Source organism: Octodon degus, unplaced genomic scaffold (assembly GCF_000260255.1).
Source record: "Octodon degus isolate 3935 unplaced genomic scaffold, OctDeg1.0 scaffold00220, whole genome shotgun sequence".
Taxonomy (NCBI): Eukaryota; Metazoa; Chordata; class Mammalia; order Rodentia; family Octodontidae; genus Octodon; species Octodon degus.
Window position 1 is genome coordinate 2,483,535 of NW_004524796.1, and position 8,819 is coordinate 2,492,353.

Sequence of the window (8,819 nt, forward strand, 5' to 3'; positions counted from 1 at the left end):
CATCTTCTACATATAACTGTATGGCTTGACTTATTCATGTTTCCTAGCTCTTCTCCTTTCCCTCTCTTGGTTAGTTAGTCCTTGAGATCCTGCTTTCCTTTTACTTAATATTATCAATTTTTAAAGCAAATGTGAGCATATGCAAGATTAGAACAATGCCAGAGACCTTCTCTTGACCGTGAATTCCTTTCGCTCTTGTATTTTTCTCTCCATTTCTTTCTTTTCTGCTTAAAGTTCCATGCTTTCACACTAAATTATTTAACATGTGATTGTCAAAGACAAACATCACCTTGACACTGAACACACAGTGGAGCTCCGGTCTATAAACACTTGCTCTTTTAATCTTGCGCTGCAGTTTTCAATTCTGTACCTCAGTGACCAACCCAAAAAAAAAAAAAAGGATCCAGGGCTTCTAATAAAAGCTCTCATCTCTTATCTGTTACTCAGAAAATCAAAGATAATATTCCATTTTGTAGCTTTAGGCAGTCCCCACAGGTTGCTTCTGTCAAACTCGGAACACGCAAGGATAAACCTGCTGCCCTCCTTGTTAAGGCTGTTTTCTCTTCTTTCCTGCTGTCAATACTTGCTGCTGTGCTTTTCAAACCTATTTAGGAGCCCTAATCTTTAATTGTGCAAGTGATCATCTCTCTCCTAGGTTGTCTCAGAATTTTAATAACACAGAAGTTTATCTTAAAGGGATCACCAGCCAAAAGGATTGTCCTGGGATAAAATAGACATTCTTTTTCTGTGACTATGTCTGATGTTATTCTTTCTTTCTCGCTTCCATTTTTCTCTCTCTCCCTCCCTCTTTTCCTTCCTGATTTTCTCTCTATTTCACCTTTGCCTGTTCTTTTTTCTATCTTCAGAAAGCTATTAACATGCTACCAAATCCTGTCCTTTATTTCTTTCACTAGCTTAACCTGACTTGAGCTTTTCATTCCACTTTTAATGCTTTTTCACTCCCTGGATCTTTCTTAAAGTCTGAACTGCTAGCATTTAAGGTCCTCTCCTAAGATGTTAAAGAGGGATTTAGCTAAAGTGACTTTCCAAGCGGAATGTACTCTTGCTTCTGCAAAGGGAGACCTGTGCATTCTTTGGCAGCATTGCAACATGAGGTCATATTATTTAATAAGGCTTAGAATGAGTCTTCTCTGTGTTTAAAATCTGCAACCAGCTCAGATGAAATTTCTCAACTGTTATTAAGATCTTTTTTCCAGGAGAAAATGTTCCTGAAATCCTCTGTGGTTGATTTCATTGTCCTTTCTGTGTACTTGACTTTCATTCTTAAGAAAGAGTCTGGAAGTTCAATTATGGCCTAGGAATTTTAGCAAAGCCACCCATGAGCTATAAAGTGAATTATTGAACATCCACAAAACTGAATGTCACATATCTAGTAAATATTTATCAGGACTAAGAGTCACATGGAATAATGCACATGTTAAGTGAAAGAGCGGGACATACATTATTGGTTTAGTGTGATTGAAACTATATAAATAAAAATGTTCTTAAGACTGAAAAGTAGACCCACTAGGGTGGTTGACACAACACATCATTTTCTGCTTCTCAATCATTTCCAAGTGATCTGCAAATAATTATTTTATGGACCCTGATACACCTTTTATAAGGATTCAACTTGAGATGACTAAGGCCATCTTGGTTGTAGCTGCTATTTTAGCTATTGGGCAGCCTTGGCACATATCTAGAGCCCAGTAGGACCCAGGAAGTTGTCAAGATATCAAAGTATTTGTGCCAGCCCTTACAAGTGGAACAATTATGAATCAACATCTGCTTGACAATAGAAAATTGAAAATACAATTAGCAGTGCCCCACCACTGTGTAGCTTAGCATATAAATCCCTTTCTCCTTCCCGGGGCTGTGGTCTTCCTATCTTACTGCTACCTGAAACATAGTTCTGTCCACAAGCCTCCAGGAAACTGTACTTCATGCAATCCTAGTGCTGCCTGCCTTGTTTGTCTCATGTGCCCTTCCACCTTTGGGGCCTGGTTCTCATACACCAGAACTGTGCTTTTCTGAAACACATTTTGTCTCATTTTAGCCTCGGCTATTGGCTGCAGCTTGCAGTAGCTCTCAGCCAGGCAATTTGCGACACAATCATTGTCTGTGAATAAGGATCAAGACTGAAGACATGGTGCCAGCTGAGAACACTGCTCCAGATTCAAGGGAGGAACAGATGAACAGGTGCAGCAAAGGTGGTATTTATACACAGAGGAGTACTATTCTGCAATAAAGAAGGATAAATTCGAGTCATTTGTAGGATAATGGATGCACCTTGAGACCATAATGTTAAATGAAATAAATCAAACACAGAGGCTTAAATAACAAATAAGTTATTTTTTATGAAAATCTTGGAGTATAAAGAAGAGCAAAATAAAAGGATAGGAAACAAGAGATGAAGTGAAGGAGGAAAGAGGGTCAGTGCAAAAATGCAGCCAGAGGGAAAGAGAGAGGAAATAAACATAAAAAGAATTGAGATGTTTTATGCATATTTACCAACTTCTTATGATGAATGTACCAAAATCATGTACTAATAAAAAATTGTACAAAACCAGGTATGGTGGTGCATGCCTGTAATCCTAGCACTCAGGAGGCTGAGACAGGATGATCTCTGTGAGTTTGAGGCCAGACTGGTCTACATAGTGAGCTCAAGGCCAGCCTGGACTACAAAGTAAGACTCTTTCTCAAGAAAACAAACAACACAAAAATGATACAGTATAATTATGAGAAAAAGAAAGGTAAGTTTAAATAATTTTGAATTTTTCAGGCCATATATTATCTCCATTGCATATTTTTGCTTTTTTTAATAGTCTCTTACAAATGTAAAAATGTTCTTAAATCATGACCATACACAATGAAACAACAAGCGTAATTTGTCCTATGAGACAGTTTACCAGGCCCTGTGCCAGACAGTCATGTGTGCAGGAGTTTCTAGAGTTTCCCTGCCTTGGAACTGAAGGGAGATACATTGAAATACACTGACAAACAAATGACTATCTTGTAAATGCATTTATTCATTTCATGTTTTTTAAAAATCTAGGCCTAGCACTTCTTTAAAATGAATAGGGAAAAATGCTTATGATGTATAAAATGCAAATTCAATTTACATTTAATAATATTTTTCTTATTAATTTTTCTTACTGCTGAGACAAAATACTAGCAACCTAAAAATAACTGGGGAAAGGTTTATTTAGCTCACAGTTTGTAGAGGTTTCAGTCCATAATTGACTGGCTTCAAGACAGGGTGGTGCAACAGAGCGGAAATTGTTGCTGGTGACAGAAGACAGCAAAAGCAAAAGGGACAATTGTTTGTGGTGGCAGAAGACAGCAGAAGCAAACAAGGAGAGAAGACTCTTTCTTTTCCTTATATTGTATGCAGGCTACCCATCATACGTGGGTGGAGCACTCACACCCTTAATCTTAACCAGAACTATGACAAACCAATTAGTGGACTGAGTTATTAGTCATATACCCTTAATCCCAGCATGATACACTCTCAGTCCAGCCACCAGTGAAAAAATGACTGCATGAGTCTTTGGGGAGACATTCAGACACAAATCATAATGCAAAGATTGCAGCATATTAGAAGGCAAATTGGAAAGGTGAATCAAAAACTAATTGAGGTTAGAGATATAAGCACAGAACAGCTTAAAGAAATCTGGTATCTGGTTTGGCCAGTTATTTGCTATTCATAAACCTAGTATCTGAATGCTTGAGGAGGTCCCTGAGAGGCAATTATCACTTTATAAGATAACTGTATTTGGAGTCTCCAGAGAAACAGAACTAAAGGATGCTACCTGCTAATCTTCTGGAGCTTTCACTTCGAGGCCTTGATGGTTACCCCTGGTTGTGTCAGACTGACTGACTTGGGAGCCACTCAAGTGGGCAGAGTGCACTTGGGGTGTGTTTGGGTGTCACTGAGCTGTGACTTTGTGCACAGTGTCTGCTCCCTGTCCTTCCTCTCTGGTGCACCCCCCTGCTCTGGGGCCCCATCACCATGAACTAAGCAACTCTGCCTCCACCAGGCCCTTCCACCAGGAGGTTCCCACCACCATAGAGCCAGCAACCATGGGCTAACTCCCTGGACAGTGTGAGCTAAATTGAACCATCCCTCCTTAAAGTGGGTGCCACACGCTGGGTTCTAGCAGTGGAAAAGCTGATTCTGGACCCATAATCCTATCTACAACCTCTTCCAATTTAAGCATAGTTTCCCTACATTCAGTCAAAAGATCAAGAGAAATACAAAGAAAATAGCTTAAGTAATGTATACTTCATATCAAAATTTCTGGGCATGACTGTATCAGAAGAGACATTGTAGTCATGATGGGTCTGCATCCTTATAAATGCTGTCCGGATCATCATGACTGTGAGTCAGCATGGCAGGGGATCCTAAACCCACAAAGAGCCACTCCTCCACTAACTTCTGCCTTCTTCTTCCCCCAAGGTAACCTCAAGTTCCTCTTTTGTTTTGCACATGCACCAACCCTTCCCCAACCAGTGCCTGTTAGGACACCATACACCCATGCAAACTTCACCCCCAACCCGGCCCCATAAATTCTTTGTCTCCTTGCCTCATCCTCCCAGGATTCTTGCATTCTTGGGCAGCCCTCCCATGCAGATGGAGCAATAAAGGCTTGGTCTACCTCTCTCCAGCTTCTCATTAGCACCAGAGAAGGGACAAGAAAGGAAAATTACAGGCAGATGATTGGCCCTCTCGGTAGGCTCAAGAGGAATGTAACAGCCAGAAAAACTACCTGGCTCAGGTATGTTGCACTGATGGTGTTATCAGTGATGTCATTTCCTGAAATGGAGAACAATTTTTGGCAAAATTCCCCACAAAATTTCAATGTCCCTTGAGTACAGTAATTGCAGTCCTAGAAAACTGAGTACAGAAAACAACTTGGTTTATAGGTAGGTCTGAGTTAAGTTCTCAGCTTAGATAATCACAGGGACTCTGACAAGTACAGATGGTCCATAGTGCCATCACAGGCAGTGTCCTGACCTGAAACTTTCATGCAGAGGCTGGATATTTACCACCCTGCTTGTACAGAGGAAAGCCAGTGCTGGAGCAAAATTTAACCAAATAATCTTCCAGTTCAACCTCTTTCCTCAATATAAGCTTCATATATAATAATTCCTTACATCATCTCATTATTAACTCAGTTATACCTTATTAATTTCCATTCTTGCAAATCTTGTTCCTTCATTCAGTAGCAAGTACCTGCAGGAAAATCTTCTGTACATGTAATGCATAATGTCAGGCACCTGTAAATGATCATTATATACATGGGGTCAAAAGACTATCATCATATGGTCTTAAAGAAAATCATCATATGGTCTCTAAGAACATTTGGTCATATCCTTGTTCTTTCTGTATTTGAAGTTCCTTTGCAGTGTTCCTTCCAGATGGCCCCCCAGGCCCCACCAGAATGTGTTCATTGATGGTAAACTCTTTACCTCATAGAGAACAAATCCCACTATCTCAGCTATGTGTTCCTGAGTAACAATCCACACTCAGAGTTTATGTCTTCAAGAACAATGGTTTTCATTTATGTCGATTGGCCTGGGGGCTCCCTGCTCCATCTGCTCAGCATCAGTTACATGGCTGCCTTCCATTGGAGGACTGTCTTATCTCCACAATCACAGATGGCCTAACACCTTTCTGCAGATGTGCTGCAGTGTTTTGGTTCTCAGGCCCATGCAGCCTCTCATCTTTCTGTACACTAGACTGATTTTACTACCTGTCCCAGAGCAGGGTTTCAAAAGAATAAAGGAGAGAGAGTGTGGTGGCACACACCTGTAATTTCAGCACTCAGGAGGCTGAGGCAGGAGGATAGCCACAAATTCAAGGCCAGTTTGAGCTATATAGCAAGTTCAAGGTCAACCTCAACTACATAGCAATACCCTGTTTCAAAAAAAAAAAGAATTAAGGTAGGACCTGCAAGGTCTCTTAATACCCGGATCCACAACTACTATGATATCACACCTATCACATTCTTTTCATCAAAGTCATAATGTTAGCTCAAACACCAGAGGATGAATCAAATGGTTCTACTGCAGATAAGGATATACTAGGATGGTGACAGGTGAGCTGTTAAATAATCTACAATGTCCACAAAAATTATTAAAAAATTCCTTCTAAGTTCTTATAGGTCCTTGACATTCAGTCAAGAACTATGCAAAATGAGGCACATAATTCTTTCAAATAACAGCTTTTCCACTGTCTGAAGAGAGCTGACATAGGAATTACAATTTCTTTTACCTGTTTCTTTTACCATTCCTCAACATAGTGACTTTGAACTACAGAATAGGTCCAAAATCATACACCCTGAACAGGAAATTCAGCAGAGTGGAGCCCAGCAGTTCATTTCAATAAGAACACCACGTAATTCTTTTTTTTAAGTGTATAATTTTTATTTTTAGATTATTACAGAAAACATCATTTAAAAATATCCATGCCTGAATGTGATGGATGAGCTCACCAAAGAGACAAGACTAACCCCCCTACATGTTGACACTGTACAATGGAGTGTACACTGCTAACTCCAGAAGCAAGTCAACAAATTTTTATGGTAAAGGTTGATATAGATTTAAGAAACCTTGTGATTCTGATACCTGTTAAAGTCTGAGAACTATAGATGGGAGCCCTTTTCCTTGCTCATTTGTCCACATTCTTTTAAACTACAACTTTTAAAATTTATCTTCTTGTTTTAGTTTCTTCTTCTGTTTACTACATTCAGCACAAGTTCCCTAAATATTTAAACAATTGTTTGCAAGGTAACAAACTGCAATACTGTTATTTGGTATTCAGCACTCTCTTTTTATCATGTCACTCAACTGTTTTCAGGAAACTATGTCGTTTACTGTGTAGATTGGGTGATATAAATCCTAACTCCAGTTCCAGAGCGGACCTTCATTAGAACAAGCAACCAGAGTGCTTTAGCCATACATCCGCAGTACTTGGCTCAAGAATGGATATGTAATTCCCCTGAGCGCTGTCTGCCTTCAATTTATAGAAGAGAAGTTTCCCACACTTCCACTTGTCCAATGGAGTGAAGACAAACTGAAGTTCGATGAAGACAACTGAAGTTTGACTTGTTTTGATTAAAATAGGGAGCCTGAAACCATCAGCAGCTACTAGGTAAGGCTCCAGAATACAGCCAACTCTTAATTCCTTGAGTTCCCTAAATAGTGAAAACAGCTGCGATTGAATAGTTGGAGCAAGTCACCCTGAAGTCCTCTCATTTGAATATTCATTTACAAGTAAAACAGCCAACTATCCTGGTTTGTGTGGACATATGGAGTTCCTAGGAAGATAAGTTTTCCTTGTTAAAATCTGCAAAATCCTAGGATGAATTGGTCTCCGTAGAAGCAATTAATATTTAAAATCACTACATCCTTATGTTTTAGCATCGAAGAGAAATCGTAGTCTTTGTGTAATATGATCCTTATCATTAGCTTTGTTTCATCCAAGCTTTTGGGAATGTAATGCATAACAAATTTAAGTCACAAAGCTTCCAATATTTGTTGCAAAAATTGCTAATGGCTTTTAAACAGACCACACCATATATTAACCTAACCCATTTATCAAAATGATGAATGAGAAAGAATATATTTAAATTGCATTGTTAACAAACAGTTTTCTGGAAAAGTGTTATAAGCAAGATCAATTTCCCAGGAAATAATGAACTAAGAATGAACAAAACTAATTTAATACTAATAATTTCAATTTGCATGTTTCATAAAGTTTTTTCAACAGGCCCAAAAAACATTTACAAGGCACATGAAAGTAGTAGAAGCTGTATCCACTTGTTCAGTTAAAGGTAAAGAATTATGGTTCCAAAGTCTATTCTATTGTGCTAGTTTATATGACTAAACAGGATTTTGGCAATCTTGGAGACTGAATTCAAGGACTTGGCATTGAGCTACGTCCCCACCACTGCCCCTTTTATTTTGAGGCATGGTCTCACTAGGTCATTAGGTTGCCTGGGCTGGGCCTGAATTGCAATCCTCTTGTCTCAGCCTCACAGACTTCTGGGATTATAGGTGTGCATTACCATACCTTCCTTATATGACTGAAATCTCATCTGCATATGCATCCTTAAATATAAATAGTTAAATGTGAATAGTGTTCATGGCCTATGGCATACATTCCCAATGAAGAGAAAACTAAACCTATGTACTGTAAATCACTAGAGCACCACAAATTCCTGCAAAGCCAAGTGGCTTCCCCTATCTAACCACTTAAGTTTTACACCACTTTCCAGAAGTCTTTGGGTGCTTAAAAGAAGGGGAAAATGGGAATATAACTCAAAAGCAAAGCATGAAGTTGCCGAAACTCATTATTTTAAGAGCATGATTCTAATATAGCAGCACAAAATAAAGCCTTACCTTTCCCATCCTGTGACACAGCTGCCATCCATGCTTTGACCATAGCTGTTAATTTCATCTATGACTACTTAGATTCCAGCTGAGCCAAAGAAACTAGAGTTCATTAAATCCATTTCTCAGTTCCAACAACTGCCAACCATACAAGCTGTCCCTGCAATTAAGGAAATGTAAAACGATCCCCCACAGAGAGGAATGGAATCAAGTCAGAAGCTACTCTAGCGAATCATTTTCTCCTTGCTGTTTCCCAGAAAAGCTCTAGCAGGGGCCATGACCAGACTGTGCACTGTAATGATGGATGAAAGTTTGTTTGTACCAGTCTTCTATATATTCATTACACGAAAGAGCTGTGCTCTTTGGACTGTACTAGATTCTGGATTCAGTTCAGGTTCCACACACTGTCAATAACTGCTAAA